The sequence below is a fragment of the Heteronotia binoei genome, chromosome 15, assembly GCF_032191835.1.
Source record: "Heteronotia binoei isolate CCM8104 ecotype False Entrance Well chromosome 15, APGP_CSIRO_Hbin_v1, whole genome shotgun sequence".
In the NCBI taxonomy this organism is placed as follows: Eukaryota; Metazoa; Chordata; class Lepidosauria; order Squamata; family Gekkonidae; genus Heteronotia; species Heteronotia binoei.
In genome coordinates this window covers 62,259,130-62,281,211 of record NC_083237.1, presented here as the reverse complement: position 1 = coordinate 62,281,211, position 22,082 = coordinate 62,259,130, and the positions used below count along the sequence as shown (strand labels likewise).

The following is a 22,082-nucleotide window of genomic DNA, read 5'->3' as shown; positions in this document are numbered from 1 at the left end:
ACCAAACTTTCACCTGTTTTAGTTTGGCTCAGAGTTGAACCCTGGAGTTGGTCAGTATCATCGGTTTGGGTTTTTTTTTACGGTAATTGTTTTTTTCAAAATGCAGATTTCTCACAATTTATATTCGACAAAAGGACCATCCGACCCCCTTAGAACCGGTGGGCTGATTAGCTTTGTGCAAAATTTGCATGAGATGGGGAGATGGAAAAAGACCTGCCATTACAACATTACTTCTAACAACTATTACGCTGTAGATTCTTACCAATCAGTTGCATTTGTAAAAAAAAAAATTAGACATTGCCTTAATTATTACTTGGCAGCGAATACCAAGTAACTGCCATTACAACAGTTATTGCTTCTAACAACTATTACGCTGTAGATTCTTACCAATCAGTTGCATTTGTAAAAAATTTTAGACGTTGCCTTAATTATTACTTGGCAGGCATACAAGGAGCTAAATTTAATATTTTTCTTGCGAATGCAATCTCTTGGTTCACTATGCAATGGAAATATATAGTTGGCTACAACTTGAACAGCACATTCCACCACTAATATTGCGTGTGAGATTTAATTGATTTGAAACAAATTCGTACAAGAATCTCAAGTTTTTAAAGAACAGGTTATGAACTTATTTTTTCCTTATGTATATCACGCCTGTGATGCTTGGAACTTGTACAGTAATAAAAGTACAACTGAGCAAGCCCTTCTCTCACTTCTCAGAATTAGGGAGCTGTTCTGCTAGAAGGTCTGAGTGCATTTCCAAAAAGCTCCAGAAGCGATGGGTGTTTGCAGAAGGAAAGGAGACCTGATTGTGACCGTAGGATCTGCAGGCGTCAGGGCACAACACAAGATGACTTCCCGCCCTTCTGTTGCTCTCTCTTAGGTCTGATGTCAAATGCTTGCCGTCAGGGGGTGAATGCTACGGTTACAAATGAGTGGCACTCGTTGGCACCTGTTCTTCCTTGTAACCGGTCTAAGGGCAGGGTTCTCTCCCCCCCCCCGCCCTTCTAAGCACCTAACGTTCAACGCTTGCTCTGAGAAACCAAGCCAGTGAAAAACATGGCCCTTGATTTTTAGTGAATAGTATTTGAATTTGTAGTGCAAGGTATAAAAAAAACCAGGGAATCTTGATTGGATCTTTGTGCGGAGAGTGCTGTTTCCCCCCTCTCCTTCCCTGGTTCTTCTGTGCTCAGACAAGGTGGAGCTCGCAGCCCAACTGAGAGGTGGGAACGATCCGTTTTTGGCAACGAGGACGGTAAGGCAGACTTCTGACGTGTGGGGCTCTGAGGTTGTGGTCCCCCCCTTTTCAAAGTTTGGCTATGTCACCTGGGAAGCCTGATTGTAATAGCCCTTTAAAACTCATCTCCAAATCCAGTTATTTTAAAAAAAAAATGCCAGTTAAGAGAGATGCTGAAAATAAGGTTTAAGATGAGTTTTATCTGGGCTCAAGAATTACATGAGCTCTTTGGAATGATTCTCATGGATTGTAAGGATGTAATTTCAGTTGTTGCGTTACATGTATGTTGTAAGGAGGGTGGAGAACCCTGCTTTGGAGAGTTACAAAAACTCCTCTTATTTTTTTTTTAAGTACAGTTTTTATCTTGCTGTTCCTCCAAGAGCAGCTCAGGGTAAATAATTCAATTCTGTCGTCACAAAGTCTCTGTGAGGTCGGGTAGCCTAAGGGGAAATAACTGTCCCAAGATCAACCAATGAACATGGTGGTTTAATGGGGATTTTAATCCAGCTCTTCCGGATTGTAGCCTCCCTCCTATACCGCACTGGCTCTCTTAAAGGCATAAAAAGCAGCTTTGCAGTGCTGGGCCAGCCCAAAATTCAACTGGCCCAGGACCTGATTTTCCGTAGCAGCCAACCTCATGCCTCTAGAACTGCCCCAAGTACATCATGAAGGCTGCCCTTTGTTGTTTGTTTTTGGGAGAAGTGTCATGTCTCTGAGCATGGAGCTTCCATTTAGCTAGAGCGGCCAGTCTGGTGTAGTGGTTAAGTGTGCGGACTCTTATCTGGGAGAACCGGGTTTGATTCCCCACTCCTCCACTTGCGGCTGCTGGAATGGCCTTGGGTCAGGCATAGCTCTTGCAGAGTTGTCCTTCAAAGGGCCACTTCTGTGAGAGCTCTCTCAACCCCACAGGGTGTCTGTTGTGGGGAAGAAGATAAAGAAGATTGTGAGCCACTCTGAGACTCAGAGTGGAGGGTGGGATATAAATCCAATATCATCAAACAGTCAGTCCTGGAACATTTAGAAAAGATGTCTGTGATTACTAAGAGCCAGCATGGGTTTCTCAAGAACAAGTCATGTCAGACTAAACTGATCTCTTTTTTTTGAGAAAGTGACTACCTTGCTGGATCAGAGGAATGCTGTAGACATCGTGTATTTTGATTTCAGAAAGGCTTTTGATAAGGTTCCACATACTATCCTTGTTCACAAGTTGGTAAAATGTGGTTTGGATCCTGTTACTGTTAGGTGGATCTGTAACTGGTTGACAGATCGCACCCAAAGAGTGCTTGTGAATGGTTCCTCATCCTCTTGGAGAGGAGTGACAAGTGGAGTGCCTCAAGGTTCTGTCCTGGGACCTGTTTTGTTCAACATCTTTATCAGTGATTTGGATGAAGGAATAGAGGGAATGCTTATTAAATTTGCAGATGATACTAAATAGGGAGGGGTTGCAAATACAGTAGAAGACAGAAACAGGATATAGGATGACCTTGGCAGGCTGGAAAACTGGGCTAAAACCAGCAAAATGAATTTTAACAGAGAGAAATGTAAAGTTCTGCATTTAGGTAGGAAAAATCCAATGCATAGTTATAGGATGGGGGAGACTTGTCTTAGCAGTAGTATGTGTGAAAAGGATTTAGGGGTCTTAGTGGACCATACACTAAACATAAGTCAACAGTGTGATGTGGTGGCTAAAAAGGCAAATGCAATTTTGGGCTGTATCAACAGAAGTATTGTGTCCTGATTACATGAAGTGATGGTATCGCTTTACTCTGCTCTAGTGAGACCTCACCTGGAGTCTTGTATTCAGTTTTGGGCACCACATTTTAAGAAGGCTATAGACAAGCTAGAACGGGTCCAGAGGAGGAGGATGAAGATGGTGAGGGGTCTGGAGACCAAGTCCTATGAGGAAAGGTTGAAGGAGCTGGGGATGTTTAGCCTGGAGAGGAGACGGCTGAGAAGTGATATGATCACCATCGTCAAGTCCTTGAAGGGCTGTCCTATAGAGGATGGTGTGGAATTGTTTTCTGTGGCCCAGGAAGGTAGGACCGGAACCAACGGATTGAAATTAAATCAAAAGAGTTCCTGACTCAACATTAGGATGAACTTCCTGACAGAGCGATTCCTCAGTGGAACAGGCTTCCTTGAGAGCTGGTGGGCTCTCCTTCCTTGGAGGTTTTTCAACAGAGGCTAGATGGCCATCTGACAGCAGTGCAGGTCCTGTGACTTTAGGGGGAGGGGTTTGTGAGTTTCCTGCACTGTGCAGAGGGTTGGACTAGATGTCCCTGGAGGTCCCTTCCAATTCTATGATTCCTCCTCCTCCTCCTTGGATTGATGCAAGCTCCACATATCTGGGTAATCTAGGTTGTTGTTTTTTGTGAAAAAGCCCTTCAGGCAGGTAGACATCACACTCCATCTTGTGTAACGAGGTTCCGGAAGTTAATTGAGTACTGTGTAAATAAAGAAACGTTTTCTTCCACTTGACCTAAATCTGGTTTCAATGGTTTTTTTTTAACTGAGGGAATTAATAGGAAGAAGAAGAAGATATTGGATTTATATCCTGCCCTATACTCGGATTCTCAGAGTCTCAGAGTGGTCACAATCTCCTTTACCTCCCCACTCTCCACAACAGACATCCTGTGAGGAAGGTGGGGCTGAGAGAGCTCTTACAGCAACTGCTCTTTCAAGGACAACTCCTGCGATAGCTATGACCGACCCAAGGCCATTCCAGCAGGTGCATGTGGAGGAGTGGGGAATCAAACCCGGTTCTTCCGGATAAGAGTCCGCACACTTAACCACTACACCAAACTGGCTCTCTTTCAAATTGGGAACCCACCCAATATGAAAGTTAGAAAAGAGAGCCGAAAATTCCGCTTTCTGCTTTTGGTTGCTGGGCTTCTGCTGACTCTGTCTCCTCCGAAAAACTTGCAAGCCCGCATTTTTTTGCTGCTGCGTAGGGCACGACAGGTTATCTTTGCGGCCAGTTGCGGATTCCTTCCCCCCAGGGTGCCAATCGAGATGGAAAAGCCTCATTCGTTGCCGGCTGTGTGATTTGCAAGCAACATATATTAGAGCTAACCTTGTGAAATCTGACAGGCGCTAATAAACTCCGGGCTGCCCTGGGGCACAGCTGCAAGGTGGAAATTTTTCCAGTGCTATATTTTTGGTGCTGGGAACTGTTGTATTTCATTGGTTCATAAAGCTAATAACAATGATTGCACGACTTTGCCCATTCAATATTGAGCAAACCTGGCAGTTTCGGAACTAATATTTTGCGAGAGCAGAGCCAGGGAATGGCAAAGCACGTCTGTTCATCTCTTACCAGAGTGGTGCAGTGGCTCAGACAGAGTGTTGGATTAGGATCTAAGAGACACAGGTCCAAATCCCTACTCTGCTCCGTGGATGTGCACTGGTGACTTTTGAGCAGTCAGCCTAGCCTACCTCCCAGGGTTGGTATGACGATAAAACAGAGGAGAGGAGAATGATGCCTGCTGCTTGGGGGTTCCCATTGGGAAATTGTAGAATCTTAGAGTTGGAAGGTGCTTCCAGGGTCATCTAGTCCAAGCCCCTTCGCAATGCAGGAAATTCACAAGGACCTCCCCCTACAGAAGCACCTCCAGTGACCTCAGGACATTTTTTCTCCAGCCCTGTTGACAACAGTGGGTGAGACCCGTTTTGGGTTGGCTGTGCTGATCCAGTGGGCTTAAAACCTCCCTCTCAGAGGTCAGTGGGTAAACACCTTCACTTTACTTCTTCACCCAAAGGGTGATTAACACCTCCTGCTCCAGGAGGTGGTGGCAGCTACAAGCATAGTCAGCTTCAAGAGGGGATTGGATGAACATCTGGAGCAGAAGTCCATCAATGGCTATTAGCTACAGCATATTGTTCGAACTCTGTCTGGGGCAAGTGATGCTCTGCATTTTTGGTGCTTGGGAGAGGTGATAGTGTGAGGGCTTCTGGTATCCTGGCCCCAATGATGGTCCTCCTGATGGCACCTGGGTTTTTGGCCACTGTGTGACACAGAGTGTTGCACTGGATGGGTCATTGGCCTGATCCAACATGGCTTCTCTTATGTTCTTATGTGACACAGAGTGTTGGACTGGATGAGCCACTGGCCTGATCCAACATGGCTTCTCTTATGTTCTTATGTGACACAGAGTGTTGGACTGGAGGGGCCACTGGCCTGATCCAACAGGGCTTCTCTTATGTTCTTAGTTGTGACACAGAGTGTTGGACTGGAGGGGCCACTGGCCTGATCCAACAGGGCTTCTCTTATGTTCTTATGTGACACAGTGTTGGACTGGATGGGTCATTGTCCTGATCCAACATGGCTTCTCTTATGTTCTTATGTGACACAGAGTGTTGGACTGGAGGGGCCACTGGCCTGATCCAACATGGCTTCTCTTATGTTCTTATGTGACACAGAGTGTTGGACTGGAGGGGCCACTGGCCTGATCCAACAGGGCTTCTCTTATGTTCTTATGTGACACAGTGTTGGACTGGATGGGTCATTGTCCTGATCCAACATGGCTTCTCTTATGTTCTTATGTGACACAGTGTTGGACTGGATGGGTCATTGTCCTGATCCAACATGGCTTCTCTTATGTTCTTATGTGACACAGAGTGTTGGACTGGATGAGCCACTGGCCTGATCCAACATGGCTTCTCTTTTGTTCTTATGTGACACAGAGTGTTGGACTGGATGGGCCACTGGCCTGATCCAACAGGGCTTCTCTTATGTGACACAGAGTGTTGGACTGGAGGGGCCACTGGCCTGATCCAACATGGCTTCTCTTATGTTCTTATGTGACACAGAGTGTTGGACTGGATGGGCCATTGGCCTGATCCAACATGGCTTCTCTTATGTTCTTATGTGACACAGTGTTGGACTGGATGGGTCATTGTCCTGATCCAACATGGCTTCTCTTATGTTCTTATGTGACACAGAGTGTTGGACTGGATGAGCCACTGGCCTGATCCAACATGGCTTCTCTTTTGTTCTTATGTGACACAGAGTGTTGGACTGGAGGGGCCACTGGCCTGATCCAACAGGGCTTCTCTTATGTGACACAGAGTGTTGGACTGGAGGGGCCACTGGCCTGATCCAACAGGGCTTCTCTTATGTTCTTATGTGACACAGAGTGTTGGACTGGATGGGCCACTGGCCTGATCCAACATGGCTTCTCTTATGTTCTTATGTGACACAGAGTGTTGGACTGGATGGGCCATTGGCCTGATCCAACATGGCTTCTCTTATGTTCTTATGTGACACAGTGTTGGACTGGATCGGTCATTGTCCTGATCCAACATGGCTTCTCTTATGTTCTTATGTGACACAGAGTGTTGGACTGGATGAGCCACTGGCCTGATCCAACATGGCTTCTCTTTTGTTCTTATGTGACACAGAGTGTTGGACTGGATGGGCCACTGGCCTGATCCAACAGGGCTTCTCTTATGTGACACAGAGTGTTGGACTGGAGGGGCCACTGGCCTGATCCAACAGGGCTTCTCTTATGTTCTTATGTGACACAGAGTGTTGGACTGGATGGGCCACTGGCCTGATCCAACATGGCTTCTCTTATGTTCTTATGTGACACAGAGTGTTGGACTGGATGGGCCATTGGCCTGATCCAACATGGCTTCTCTTATGTTCTTATGCGACACAGAGTGTTGGACTGGATGGGCCACTGGCCTGATCCAACATGGCTTCTCTTATGTTCTTATGTGACACAGAGTGTTGGACTGGAGGGGCCACTGGCCTGATCCAACAGGGCTTCTCTTATGTTCTTATGTGACACAGAGTGTTGGACTGGATGGGCCACTGGCCTGATCCAACATGGCTTCTCTTATGTTCTTATGTGACACAGAGTGTTGGACTGGAGGGGCCACTGGCCTGATCCAACAGGGCTTCTCTTATGTTCTTATGTGACACAGAGTGTTGGACTGGAGGGGCCACTGGCCTGATCCAACATGGCTTCTCTTACGTTCTTATGTGACACAGAGTGTTGGACTGGATGGGCCATTGGCCTGATCCAACATGGCTTCTCTTATGTTCTTATGCGACACAGAGTGTTGGACTGGATGGGCCACTGGCCTGATCCAACATGGCTTCTCTTATGTTCTTATGTGACACAGAGTGTTGGACTGGAGGGGCCACTGGCCTGATCCAACAGGGCTTCTCTTATGTTCTTATGTGACACAGAGTGTTGGACTGGATGGGCCACTGGCCTGATCCAACATGGCTTCTCTTATGTTCTTATGTGACACAGAGTGTTGGACTGGATGGGCCACTGGCCTGATCCAACATGGCTTCTCTTCTGTTATTATGTGACACAGAGTGTTGGACTGGATGGGCCATTGGCCTGATCCAACAGGGCTTCTTTTATGTTCTTATGTGACACAGAGTGTTGGACTGGATCAGCCATTGGCCTGATCCAACATGGCTTCTCTTATGTTCTTAGCTCACGGATTTTTAGCCTCCAGCTCACACATTTTTGTCTTAGCTCAGGAAGGATGACCCCGGAGCACACTTAATTTATTTACGCAGTAGCTCACAACTTTTATGCTAGTAGCTCACAACTTTAATACCAGTCCAGGGGTGGAATTCTAGCAGGAGCGCCTTTGCATATTAGACCACACCCCCGATGATGTAGCCAATCCTCCAAGAGCTTACAAAAAAGAGCCTTGTAAGCTCTTGGCTACATCCTGAAGGTGTGGCCTAATATTCAAAGGAGCTCCTGCTAGAATTCCACCCCTGCCAGTAGCTCACAAGGTAGAATTTTTGCTCACAAGACTCCGCAACTTAGAGGGAACATTGGTAACAACCCGTATCTGTTCGACTTGGATCGAGAACTCTGCTCCCTGCAGGTCCTAGACAGCGTCAGGAAGCAGCCAGCCTGTATTTCACCCTGCAGCTTTCTCTGTGTGCCTCTTAATTTACTCACTTAGCACATGACTATTTGAGGGCCGGAGGCTGTCGCCCAGCAGGAGAATTGGCGGGCATCACCAGGCTTTGTGTGGTCACTGTAACTTGTTCTTTATTAAGTGGGATGACGCACTTGCCTTGAAGCTGCATTTATCTCCCGTCTGTGGAGTCCAAGCGTGTTCCTTCTGAGAAGGGTTGCTGGAAGCTTATAAAATCTGAGAAGGGAAAGAGGAGTTTGATATTTGCCAAAACTGCCTGTAACACTCGATACATTGCTGGTATCTTCGATGCAAAGAGAAAATGTCTTCATCCAAGATAGACCAGGGTACTTTTGCAGGGGGTTAGATTTCCCTGGATTTGTAGCTGGTCTGCCTAGTTTTGAGACAGCTCTCTTCAGGGCTTTATTTACTGGAGAGCCAGTTTGGTGTAGTGGTTAAGTGCATGGACTCTTATCTGGGAGAACCAGGTTTGATTCCCCACTCCTCCACTTGCACCTGCTGGCATGGCCTTGGGTCAGCCATAGCTCTGGCAGAGGTTGTCCTTGAAAGGGCAGCTGCTGTGAGAGCCCTTTCCAGCCCCACCTACCTCACAGGGTGTCTGTTGTGGGGGAGGAAGGGAAAGGAGATTGTGAGCTGCTCTGAGACTCTTCGGAGTGGAGGGCGGGATATAAATCCAATATCTTCTTCTTCTTATTTTGAGCAAGAATGCACAGAAATGCAGTTCCGTCTGGCTTGGCATCAGGGGGCATGGCCTAATATGCAAATGAATTCCTGCTAGGCTTTTTCTACAAAGAAAGGTCTGGCTCTCTTAATTTTGAAGAAGAGGAAGAGTTTGGATTTATATCCCGTCCTTCGATTGGAGTCTCAGAGCAGTTTACAATTTCCTTCCCCTCCTCAGAACAGACACCCTATAAGGTAGGTGGGGCTGAGAGAGCTCTTTCGAGAACAGCTCTGCTGAGAACTTGCGGCTAGCCCAAGGTCACACCAGCAGCTTCCTTTGGGGGAATGGGGAATCAAACCTGGTTATCCCAGGTTAGAGCCCGTGTTCCTAGCCACTGCACCAAATTGGCTCTCCTAACCGCTACACCAAATGGAGACCCTTGTTCAAGGCAGCTAGGGCCTTATCCCTTCCTGAAATACAAATCCCATCCATTTTACATAAAACAGATTGGTTTGGCACTTTTAAAGGTGTTCAGTTCTGAAATAAGCTCCCCTGGCACAAATAACTTTGCTGTTACGAGGTAAAGTTGGACAATATTTATGAAGGAATTTGTATAATTTCTTGCCGATGTCACCGTCGCAGAAATTAGAAGCATGTTCAGATTTTTTTTTTACAGTCTCCCCTCCCCAGCATACGTAGGACGGGGCATTTTCTCTACTCTTCTTTCCTTTCTGTGGTGATTTACAAATGGCTACAGTCACGGGAGAATGCTGAGCAGGTCTGAGACGAGTTTGCAAGCAGACAGGCTTTTATTAGTCTGACTGGTGAAACTGTGTTCTGTCAGAGAACCAGCAGTAGAGCCAAGAAAAAAACACAATAATCTCTGTGTCTAGAGATATTCTGAGAGATTCCACCTACAGAGTGGCAAGTTACACCAGTATTTTTTTTTAAATCTGACGGCTTTGAGCCAGATTAGTGGTTAAGTGCGCAGACGCTCATCTGAGAGAGCTGGGTTTGATTCCCCACTCCTTCTTCACATGAAGCCAGTTGGGTGACCTTGGGACAGTCTTGGTTTTTGTAGAGCTCTCTCAGCCCCACGTGCACCATAGGGCAGGGGTGTCAAACATGGCCCGGGGGCTGAATCAGGCCCCTGGAGGACTCCTATCAGGCCCGCGAGCAGCTGGCTCCTGTCTGCTTCCTTCTCCCTCTCTCTTGCTTCCCTCTGCATCTCAGCTTGCTTTGCAAGGCTTGCTCAATTGCTCAGGAGCTACAGAGCAAAACCTCAGTTTTCTCCATTGTTTGAGGCGCCTTCCCCTCCTGGTCCCCTGGGGAGGGAGGGAAAGGGCCAGAGCTTCCTTTGCCCAGTTCCCTGGATCCCATGGGAGAGATACAAAGAAAGCACCTTCAAGACCAACAAGTGCTCATGTTTTAAGCATGTTTTAAGTTAAAAAAAATTGTGTTTGTCTGTGTCCTTTAAAAAGTTTATATCTCTGAACATATGAACATATGAAGCTGCCTTCTACTGAATGATACCCTCGGTCCATCAAAGTCAGTATTGTCTTCTCAGACTGGCAGTGGCTCTCCAGGGTCTCAAGCTGAGGTTTTTCACACCTATTTGCCTGGACCCTTTTTTGGAGATGCCAGGGATTGAACCTGGGACCTTCTGCTTCCCAAGCAGATGCTCTACCACTGAGCCACCGTCCCTCCCTAGAACATATGAAGCTGCCTTCTACTGAATCATACCCTCGGTCCATCAAAGTCAGTATTGTCTTCTCAGACTGGCAGCGGCTCTCCAGGGTCTCAAGCTGAGGTTTTTCACACCTATTTGCCTGGACCCTTTTTTGGAGATGCCGAGGATTGAACCTGGGACCTTCTGCTTCACAAGCAGATGCTCTACCACTGAGCCACCGTCCCTCCCTAGAACATATGAAGCTGCCTTCTACTGAATGATACCCTCGGTCCATCAAAGTCAGTATTGTCTACTCAGAGTGGCAGCGGCTCTCCAGGGTCTCAAGCTGAGGTTTTTCTCGCCTATTTGCCTGGACCCTTTTTAAGTTGGAGATGCCGGGGATTAAACCTGGGACCTTCTGCTTCCCAAGCAGATGCTCTACCACTGAGCCACCGTCCCTCACCTGCTCTCCAGGGTCTCAAGCTGAGGTTTTTCACACCTATTTGCCTGGACCCTTTTTTGGAGATGCCAGGGATTAAACCTGGGACCTTCTGCTTCCCAAGCAGATGCTCTACCACTGAGCCACCGTCCCTCACCTGCTCTCCAGGGTCTCAAGCTGAGGCTTTTTCATGCCTATTTGCCTGGACCCTTTTTAGTTGGAGATGCCGGGGATTGAACCTGGGACCTTCTGCTTCCCAAGCAGATGCTCTACCTCCTGAGCCACAGCCCCATTCATAGCTCTCCAGGGTCTCAAGCTGAGGTTTTTCACACCTCTTTGCCTGGACCCTTTTTTGGAGATGCCGGGGATTGAACCTGGGACCTTCTGCTTCCCAAGCAGATGCTCTACCCCCTGAGCCACAGCCCCATTCATGGCTCTCCAGGGTCTCAAGCTGAGGTTTTTCACACCTATTTGCCTGGACCCTTTTTTGGAGATGCCGGGGATTGAACCTGGGACCTTCTGCTTCCCAAGCAGATGCTCTACCCCCTGAGCCACAGCCCCATTCATGGCTCTCCAGGGTCTCAAGCTGAGGTTTTTCACACCTATTTGCCTGGACCCTTTTTTGGAGATGCCGGGGATTGAACCTGGGACCTTCTGCTTCCCAAGCAGATGCTCTACCCCCCTGAGCCACAGCCCCATTCATGGCTCTCCAGGGTCTCAAGCTGAGGTTTTTCACACCTATTTGCCTGGACCCTTTTTTGGAGATGCCGGGGATTGAACCTGGGACCTTCTGCTTCCCAAGCAGATGCTCTACCCCCTGAGCCACAGCCCCATTCATGGCTCTCCAGGGTCTCAAGCTGAGGTTTTTCACACCTATTTGCCTGGACCCTTTTTTGGAGATGCCGGGGATTGAACCTGGGACCTTCTGCTTCCCAAGCAGATGCTCTATCGCCGAGCCACCGTTCCTCCTCCTCCTCTGCTACTAATATTAAATAGGTACACACATGGCCCAGCCCAACATGGCTTGACCCAACAAGGTCAGATCCAGCCCTCATAACAAGTGAGTTCGACACCCCTGCCCATAGGGTGTCTGTTACGGGGAGACGAAAGGAAGTGGATTGTAAGCTGCTCTGAGACGCCGAGTGAAGGCGGGGTATAAATCCAATCTTTTCTTCTTCTCTGTGTATTCTGCCGTGACTATGTCAGTACCTATTCCAAGCAAGCTATGGGAAGTAATTTCTGAATGTGTTAGGCAGAGACAGTTCATATATGAACATATGAAGCTACCTTATACTGAATCAGACCCTTGGTCCATCAAAGTCAGTATTGTCTTCTCAGACTGGCAGCGGCTCTCCAGGGTCTCAAGCTGAGGCTTTTCACACCTATTTGCCTGGACCCTTTTTTGGAGATGCCAGGGATTGAACCTGGGACCTTCTACTTCCCAAGCAGATGCTCTGCCACTGAGCCACCGTCCCTCCCCTGACTGGCAGTGGCTCTCCAGGGTCTCAAGCGGAGGTTTTTCACACCTCTTTGCCTGGACCCTTTTTTGGAGATGCCGGGGATTGAACCTGGGACCTCCTGCTTCCCAAGCAGATGCTCTGCCACTGAGCCACCGTCCCTCCCCTGACTGGCAGTGGCTCTCCAGGGTCTCAAGCGGAGGTTTTTTCATGCCTATTTGCCTGGACCCTTTTTTGGAGATGCCGGGGATTGAACCTGGGACCTTCTGCTTCCCAAGCAGATGCTCTGCCGCTGAGCCACAGCCCCATTCATAGCTCTCCAGGGTCTCAAGCGGAGGTTTTTCACACCTCTTTGCCTGGACCCTTTTTTGGAGATGCCGGGGATTGAACCTGGGACCTCCTGCTTCCCAAGCAGATGCTCTGCCACTGAGCCACCGTCCCTCCCCTGACTGGCAGTGGCTCTCCAGGGTCTCAAGCGGAGGTTTTTACACCTATTTGCCTGGACCCTTTTTTGGAGATGCCGGGGATTGAACCTGGGACCTCCTGCTTCCCAAGCAGATGCTCTGCCACTGAGCCACAGCCCCATTCATGGCTCTCCAGGGTCTCAAGCGGAGGTTTTTACACCTATTTGCCTGGACCCTGTTTTGGAGATGCCAGGGATTGAACCTGGGACCTTCTACTTCCCAAGCAGATGCTCTACCACTGAGCCACCGTCCCTCCCAGTTCTGTGGTACAATTCCCTCAGGTGTTTTGAGCTGACAGCCCCAAGTGCACCAGCATAAGGAGTTGTACCTGGAAGTCCCACAGACGGAAAAAAAGTACTTTCCAGTTGGGAGGGGCAGACAAAGAGCTGTCTTGGCATCACCCACCACCTTCCCACCTGTGCTGATCCGACAAATGAGTTTGAAACAGTACAGGGGCAACCAACGCAAGTCCATTTGTGGCTGTCAGGATCGGGACTGATATACCTAAACTTCCCCGTCTGGAAGCTGCTTGACTTTAAGCATGCACAGAGTTCTGGAACACTGGATTGTCAAAGCGTGAGATGTGGTCAACAGCCCAGCGCTAAGAGAGCCAGTTTGGTGTAGTGATTAAGTGCGCGGACTCTTATCTGGGAGAACAGGGTTTGATTTCTCCACTCCTCCACTTGCAGCTGCTGAAATGGCCTTGGGCCAGCCAGAGCTCTTGCAGAGTTGTCCTTGAAAAGGGCAGCTTCTGGGAGAGCTCTCTCAGCCCCACCCACCACACAGGGTGTCTGTTGTGGGGGAAGGAGATAAAGGAGATTGTGAGACTCTGATTCAGAGAGAAGGGTGGGTTATAAATCATCTTCTTCTAAGACTTGCTCTTTTTTTTTAGAAGCCTGCAATTGTTTTGCAGAAAACCGGATTTTTTTTACGTCCACCACGCTGGTGGGAAAGGGACTTGGGAAGCTTCTGAATTAAAGTCCAATTCCTTCGGCATTCCAGTGCACCTGCATTGACCTGTAGAATGAAAAGAGTGCTGTTAGGTAGCAAGCAGGTGTTGCTAGGTTTGTGTGCTGTGCAATCCCGGCAAGTGTTTCGGTCGGTGCGTGCGAGCAACGCATAGCGTGTGCGAGCCTAGCAACGGATCCCATTTCCGTTCACCCCACGAGTTCAGTGCAGCTGCGCGTGAGTGCGAGGACTGCATTTTCAATTTGGCATTTGTCACTGCTGGTTTTCAGGAAAGCTGTCAGCACTTTCCGCTTTGGGTTGCGCAGCGGTCCCCGGGACTACCTGCAAGCTCTCCTTTCTCTGCCGAAAGCCTGCTGAAGAAGACATACTAGGGCTCCTGGAATGGCTGGAGAGGGCCAGGAGTTCTTCAGGGAGCTGAAAGGGGCTTGGGAGGGTGTGCTGGTTCCCACGGGGCGGAAGCTGTCACCACTGCATCGCTTGTGAGTTCCCGAAGACCAAACAGATCACTGCCCAGCAAGGCAGCAGTTCTTATGAGGAGAGGAATGCATTGAAAACCCAGCAGGATCCTCCTAGGAAAAGGCAAATAGACTAGGCTTGCATCTTATAACTTTTAGAAAAGAATGCTAAGCAGGGCTGGATGAAAATCTAAAGAGGTGAGGTTGCCAGCTCCTGGTCAGGAAACTCCTTGCGATTCAGGAGGCGGAGCGTGGGGAGGGCAGGGACCTCAGTGGGGCAAAATGCCATAGAGCAGGGGCAGCCAAATTTCCTTAACATAAGACCCACTTGAATGTCAGATGAAGGAAGGAAGATGGAGGGAGAGGTGGAAAGAAAGCGATTTTAACTTTAAATGCCTTCTCCAAATGCCTTCTCCAAGCTGGCTGGCAGAATGGTGGGGGCTTCAAGAGCCACACAAGACATGTGAAAGAGCCAGGGGTGAAATTCTAGCAAGAGCGCCTTTGCCTAGTAGGCCACACCCCCTGATGCAGCCAGCCCTCCAAGAGCTTACAAGGCTCTTTTTTTGTAAGCTCTTGGTGGATTGGCTAAATCACGGGGGTGTGGCCTAATATGCAAAGGAGCTCCTGCTAGAATCCCACCCCTGGAAACAGGCAGGTGTGGCTCCCGAGCTTCCGTTCGGCCACGTCTGCCATGGAGCCCACTCTCCAAAAGCAGCCGTTTTCTCTAAGGAAACTGATGTCTGGAGATGCTCCGTAATCCCAGGAAGATCTCCAGGTCAGAAGCTGGCATCCCTCTTAACCCGTGAGGGTAGCCATGCTGGAGTTTGTCCAGGCTGGCCGTTCCCTTGGAAGGCCACCTTTGCCTGAAAGGCAAATATCTTCTTCGTGGTCTCTGTGCATCACACTGATGGGATTAGGCGCCTGCGCCGATCACGATCGGTAACTTCAAAAGCTGCGGATTTCCGCGCCCTAGGCCCGGCGCGCATGCGCACAGCCCCACTGCGCATGCTCACCGAGCCCGGGGCGGACATCCCGCCAGTTCTCTTCTGACCGCCGCTCGGATCAGTCGATCTTTTTCGCTACGGTCGGTAAAAATTTTCCTATATCTATTAGACTGTGGATTTCAAAGTTTTCTTGTTTTAGTTTATTATTTTCGTTTTAAGAAGAGGGAACGACGTCTGGAAACTCCCTTCCAGTTCCCACTTTTCCTTTCCTTATCCCTCCCCTCCCCCTTACCCTTTCCCGCCACGCATGGAAAGGCGCTGGGGATTTTTTCGGAGGTGCACGAGGTGTGGCAGCAAGATAGCCCCTCCAGACGGTCATTCTCTCTGCTTGCTCTGCCTTGGGGAATCCCATATTCCGGACTCGTGCATATATTGTTCGAGGTTTTCAAAACAAACGAGGAAAAACCGTGCAGCCCGGCTGGCTGCCGCGCTATTGGAGAGAGCGCTTTCACCGAAGAAGATGTCGACCACACCAAAACCGTCGACATCCGAGTCGGTCGATACCGACAGGGCCCTTACCGACGCCGATCGCCCCAACAAGAAAGCGGGCTCGGCACAAAAGTCGGACTCCTCTACGCCCGCAAAACGGCCTAGGGAGGAGAAGGTCGCCCACACCGAAACGAAGAAAAGGAAGGCAGACAAACCCAAATCCAGTGGGCATTCTGCTTCCTCGACCCCGACGTCGCCATCGGTACAGACGATCGAGAAGATCCCACCGCTTAAGCTGTTCGCCTCGCCGAACCGTCGCCATAGTCTACCGACACTCTCAGCCATGTCGACACAGATAGCGATTTCATCGGACTCCGATATCGAACTTACCCAACGCTCGGGAACGGAGCAGAGTCCGACGGACGAACGTCGCCCTCGAACCCCATCCCCGCAACCTAAGGGAGACGACCGGGTGACTCCCCCAAGGGGTCGGTCTCGAAGCCCACGTAGACCTCTCACCCCCCGCCATCGCTCCCGAAGCAGACCTCGGGACCGATCACATAGCCGCTCTAGGAGCCCTAGACGTCGGCACCGATCGCGTGAATCGACAAAGACCAGATCACCGGTCGATCGTTCACCGAGATCGAAGCCCAGAGACAGCTCACCTCTCCGGAAGCCACCACCTCCGACACCATGGGACCAGAGACAGTGGCAGTACTTATACGGATCTTACCAGATGCCCTCAGTTTTTCCTTGGATACCCCCCAGACAAATGGACTGGGATCAGCTATCTGAGGCGTCGGTGAGATCCAGAACCTCCTACCATACACCGAGGCATACACCATCGGCATCGCTGGCAAAGGCCCCGACTACCGAAAAGCCACCAAAGCAAGGCTCTCCTCGACCCCGAGGACAAGGGAAAGTATCCCCAGAACCAGACAAGACCCCGGAACCCCGTCCTAGGTCAGAGCACTCAGAGTCGCCAGACGATTCTAAGTCGGGGGAAGAGTCTGCCTCAGAAGACCAAGGCACCCCTTCCTCCCCGGAGCAACCATCCCCTTCGGAGAAGGTCGAGGAACAACAACCGATATCTCCATCTGAAGATCTAAAATCTTATGGGGACCTTATTAAACGCATGGCCCAGACATTGGCCCTGACTACGGTCCAGCCTCAACCAGTAGTAACGGACAATGTATTTGATGTAGTACAACTGGACACCTCCACGGCAGTGGCACTCCCTCTAACGTCGGTCATGTTACACACAGCCAAGTCCGCATGGGACAAACCTGCGTCGACACCAATATCGTCTCGTAGGCTTGACCACATGTATAGGATTCAGGAGTCGACTGCTGAATTTCTATTTAACCACCCTAAGCCGAACTCAGTGGTCGTCGCCTCTTCTTCCAAGGCTAGGAAGACCCATTCAACCCCCCCTGACAGGGAGGGCAAGAAGTTGGACAACCTGGGTCGGCGGTTCTATACAGCGGGCTCACTGGGCGTAAAAATGGCGAACTACACAGCGTGCATGGGACGCTACCAATATGCCCTATGGGACCAACTCTCCTCCATTTTACCTACTCTCCCAGAACAAACAAAGACAGCTGTCAGGAAGCTGCAAAAAGAAGGAATCCTACTAGCGAAACAACAAATCAGTTCCGCAAAGCACGTTGGCGATATAGGGGCAAAGACCATCTCCTCGGCCGTGACACTCAGAAGACACTCGTGGTTAAGGTCGACGGCCCTCCAACCGGATACACAATCGTATATAGAAGATTTGCCATTCGATGGTACCGGTTTGTTCAGTGCAACCACCGACACCGCTTTACAAGAGTTAGATAAAAGTATTAAAACGTCAAGAAACCTAGGGGTATCCACCTCATCAAAAACACAGACCAAGAGACCTTGGTCGAAAAATTGGAACAAGAAACCGTTCTCAAAACAGCAGGGGGACCAGCAGTGGAGACCCAAAGGTTCGGGCTCTTTCTCTAAGCCCCAGTATGGTACAAAGTCAAAATACTCACCACCCTCTACTCAGACCCCTCGCCAAAAGGGAAATCGGCAGCCCAAACAGGGCCTTTGACTGTCTCCCCCTGTATTCTTACCCATCCCCATCCCCTGGGGACCAGACAAGACTATACCCTTTCTTTCCAGCTTGGACCAAAATCACTACCGACAAATGGGTCCTCTCTATTATTCTATGGGGCTACCAAATAGAATTTCAACAACACCCTACTGTCCCTACAATCGTCCACACCACGCACTCTCCGATATTGAAGGAAGAGGTACGAGCCCTACTAAACAAAAATGCAATAGAGGCAGTCCCTCAGCATCAAGAAAGACAGGGATTCTACTCCCGGTATTTTATAATCCCCAAGCGGGATGGTGGCCTCCGGCCTATCATGGACTTGAGAGCTCTAAACATTTTCATCACCGCTCACAGGTTCAGGATGACGTCACTGCAAAACATTCTACCCCTACTCAATCAGGGAGACTGGATGGCCACGTTAGACCTGCAGGACGCATACTTCCATATAAGTATCCACCCAGACCATCGGAAGTTCCTCAGGTTTACTATCGGGAAATCCCACTTCCAGTACCGGGCATTACCGTTCGGACTTTCGACAGCCCCGAGGGTCTTTACGAAGACCATGGCAGTAGTAGCAGCACACCTCAGGCTGCAAGGGATAATGGTGTTTCCCTATATAGACGATTGGCTACTGGTGGCAGACTCCGAACATCGTCTTCTACATCACATCCAGATAACCTTGACCCTCCTACAGAAATTGGGACTACAGGTCAACAACAAAAAGTCTCATCTTCAACCATGCCAAAGGACACAATTCATAGGAGCAATCTTAGATACAAGAAAGTGCAAGGCGTTTCTCCCACCAGACAGAGCAAACGACATCATCTCGCTTGTGTCAGAATTTCTCCACAACCCAACGGTGAGAGCGAAACAGATACAGCGCCTCCTAGGCCTGATGGCCGCAACGACAGCAGTCATTACATTTGCCAAGCTTCATATGCGGATGCTGCAATTATGGTTCATCAATGCATTCAACTACCTGAGGGACCCCCCGTCGCGCAGAATGCACATTCCAGAACCAGTCCTATTCTCTCTAAGGTGGTGGCACCAGAGACAACATCTAATGGAAGGTGCCCCATTTCACAGGGAGGCCCCATCTTTGACGATAACCACAGATGCGTCCCTATGGGGCTGGGGTGCACATCTGGACGGCATGTGTGTTGGAGACAGATGGCCTCCATGTCACCTAGAATTTCACATAAACTTTCTAGAACTGCTGGCAATCCATCATGCCATCATCTCATTCCGAAAACTACTTGCCAACAGATCGGTGGCAATCCTTACAGACAACACAACAGCCCTAGCATACATAAACAGACAAGGGGGCACGGTGTCCCGGAAGCTTTGTCTACTAGCTTTACGCATCTGGGAGATGTGCAGAGAAACACGGACGACCTTGACTGCAGCACATCTTCCGGGCACTCTCAACTCTTGTGCGGACTCTCTAAGCAGAGGGGGTGCCGTACTCCACGAATGGGAAATGAACTGGAAATTCCTGCGTCCAGTTTTTCAGAGGTGGGGAACACCGGAAATAGACGTGTTTGCGACGCGCAAGAATTCAAAGTGCAAGGAATTCTGCTGCAGGGGGGGAGCAGATCCGAGATCACTGGGGGACGGCCTGATATTGCCATGGAAGGGACAACACGTGTACTTGTTCCCTCCCATCCCGCTCATAACCAGAGTGATCCACAAGATTCACAGCGAAAGGCCACGGGGGATCCTAGTCACCCCGTGGTGGCCGAGACAACATTGGTTTGCCCCAATCCTACGCATATCCGAGGGGGTTTACCATCAGTTCCCACCAGCCGCGGACCTGCTAGTGTCGCATCAAGGGAAGGTGACTCATCACGATGCACCGCACCTGTAATTAACAGCGTGGCGGCTATAACTCCCCCTTTATCAGCCAGAGCGCAAGACGTTATCTTGAACTGTAGAAAACTATCCACACGAAAGTCCTATGAGTACAAGTGGTCTAAGTTTGTGGAGTTTGCTTCATCGGAGGGAGCAAACCCAGCTACAGCGGGCCTTTCCAAGGTGTTAGATTTCATCCTCACCCTTATCGACAAGGGATTAGCAGTGTCATCAGCTAGGGTATACTTGGCTGCCATATCAGCCAATCACGCAAGCATTGAAGGCCACTCGGTGTTTTCACACCCAGACTCTAAGAAGTTCCTTCGTGGACTTGCCAGACTGTACCCTGCAGTAAGAGTCCCAGCCCCCGCTTGGGACCTCCCTGGAGTCCTACACGCCTTATCGGGGAAACCATTTGAACCTATGGCGTCATGTCCTTTGCAGTTGCTAACGTGGAAGACAGCTTTTCTCTTAGCCATTACGTCGGCCAGGAGAGTAGGGGAACTAGCCGCTCTCCGCTGTGACAACCCATACTTACGCTTTAGTGCTGAAGGTGTCTGGTTGAGGCCAGATATCAGATTCCTCCCCAAGGTGATATCCTCATTCCACTTAAATAAAGAAATATACCTACCGGTGTATTTCCCCAATCCTGCGACGGAAGGGGAGCGCAGACTCCATGCACTTGATGTCAAGAGGGCATTATCCTTCTACCTATACAGAATGGGACCTTTCCGTAAGGACTCCAGACTTTTTCTGTCCTATGCCAGGGCATCTCAAGGAAAGAAGGCCTCAGCTCAGAGGATTTCAAAATAGATCTCAGAGACCATAAAGCTCTGTTACTTGATAAATAAGAGACCTTTGCCTGGCCCCATTAAAGCGCACTCCACGAGGGCGATGGCCACTTCAGCAGCCTTTATGAAAGGAGTGCCCCTGGGCGACATTTGTGCAGCAGCCACGTGGTCTTCACCGCATACCTTCGTGAAACACTATGCGTTGGACCTGAGATGGCATCAAGGCACCTCGGTGGGCCAGGCGGTACTGCAGTCGCTGTCTTACTGATGAACCGGAGCACCCTCCTCCAGGTAGGACATTGGCTTGCTAGTCTCCCATCAGTGTGATGCACAGAGACCACGAAGAAGATAAACAGGTTTCTTACCTGTAACTGATGATCTTCGAGTGGTCATCTGTGCAGTCACACTACCCGCCCTCCTTCCCCTCTGCTGCCGGTCCATCATTGGATTATGCAGCGGTCAGAAGGAACTGGCGGGATGTCCGCCCCGGGCTCGGTGAGCATGCGCAGTGGGGCTGTGCGCATGCGCGCCGGGCCTAGGGCGCGGAAATCCGCAGCTTTTGAAGTTACCGATCGTGATCGGCGCAGGCGCCTAATCCCATCAGTGTGACTGCACAGATGACCACTCGAAGATCATCAGTTACAGGTAAGAAACCTGTTTTTACTTGACTTTCTTTTTCTTTTTTAACTGTCGATTCAAAAGGGGGGAAGTCAACAAAACCGAAATGAGTTTTGACAGATGCTGCCTTGAATTGGGTGAAGCAGAGATGTCAGATTTGGTTTCTTCTCTTCGGCATGGGCCAGCAAACTCCACTTAGCAGCTCTTGATAGGAGAGCCTGAGAATTGGCATTGCTGGGTCTGGCAGGCAGTTGGGGGATGGGACGCTTCAGCACACGGCAGAGATGGATGCAAAAGGTAAAACCCCAGATAAAGTGATGCAAAGAGGGGGAAAAAAAGAGTTTTCTAATGTGGAATCTCCTGTTAATGCAAAAATTCCCAGTGTATTTTTGGCAATCTTTCTCAGGAGCAATCTATTAAAAATGTTCTTCCACTAAATTAAGAAAAAAAACCCTACTAAAATTACATAATGTAAGAATGAATAATATAGGCTTAAAACCTTAAAAGAAGCAAGGATTTTCACTGTGTGGCTTGAAGGTAAACTGTAGCAGCCATTTTGTGGCTGACTCCGTCTACAGAGGCAGCCATTTTGTGGCTGTGCCTACCACGTGGTGCCTGAAAGAATTCTGATGGTGCCCACAGGCTTAAAAGGTTGGGGCCCTTGGTTTGAAAAATGTATCTTTTAAAAACATATGAAGGGGCTGCCCCTGAATAATGAATTAATCTCTCTCGGCTTGACTTCGCGAACGAAGATTTAAGAAGGGTGCAGTAGTCCACGTCTGCTGCAGGCTCGCTGGTGGCTGACAAGACCAATGCAGGACAGGCAGGTCCGGCCACAGTGGCTGCAGGGAAAAGTCTGATTTGGGGTTGGTGCTGTAGCAGTACGATTCTTCCTCCATCTCCTTTTGTCCTCAAGACCAGCTCTGCATACGTTCTCAAAGGAAGAGACAGCCTGGTGGATGGTGTGCCTCCATGCTTTGCGATCTGAGGCTAGGTCAGACCACTGGCGATGGTTGATGCGACAGGTGCCAAGG

General features: G+C 49.6%; 1 protein-coding gene and 1 non-coding gene across 2 annotated transcripts in view; one reads left to right on the top strand and one right to left on the bottom strand.

The window, feature by feature from the left end:
- Nucleotides 1–22,082, top strand: part of ZNF385C (zinc finger protein 385C) — a 321,307-nt gene that overhangs the window by 109,348 nt on the left and 189,877 nt on the right. The window lies entirely within an intron of this gene.
- On the bottom strand, nucleotides 10,659–10,725 carry TRNAH-GUG (transfer RNA histidin (anticodon GUG)). Its single transcript has one exon. It is a non-coding gene; the product is annotated as a tRNA-His (tRNA).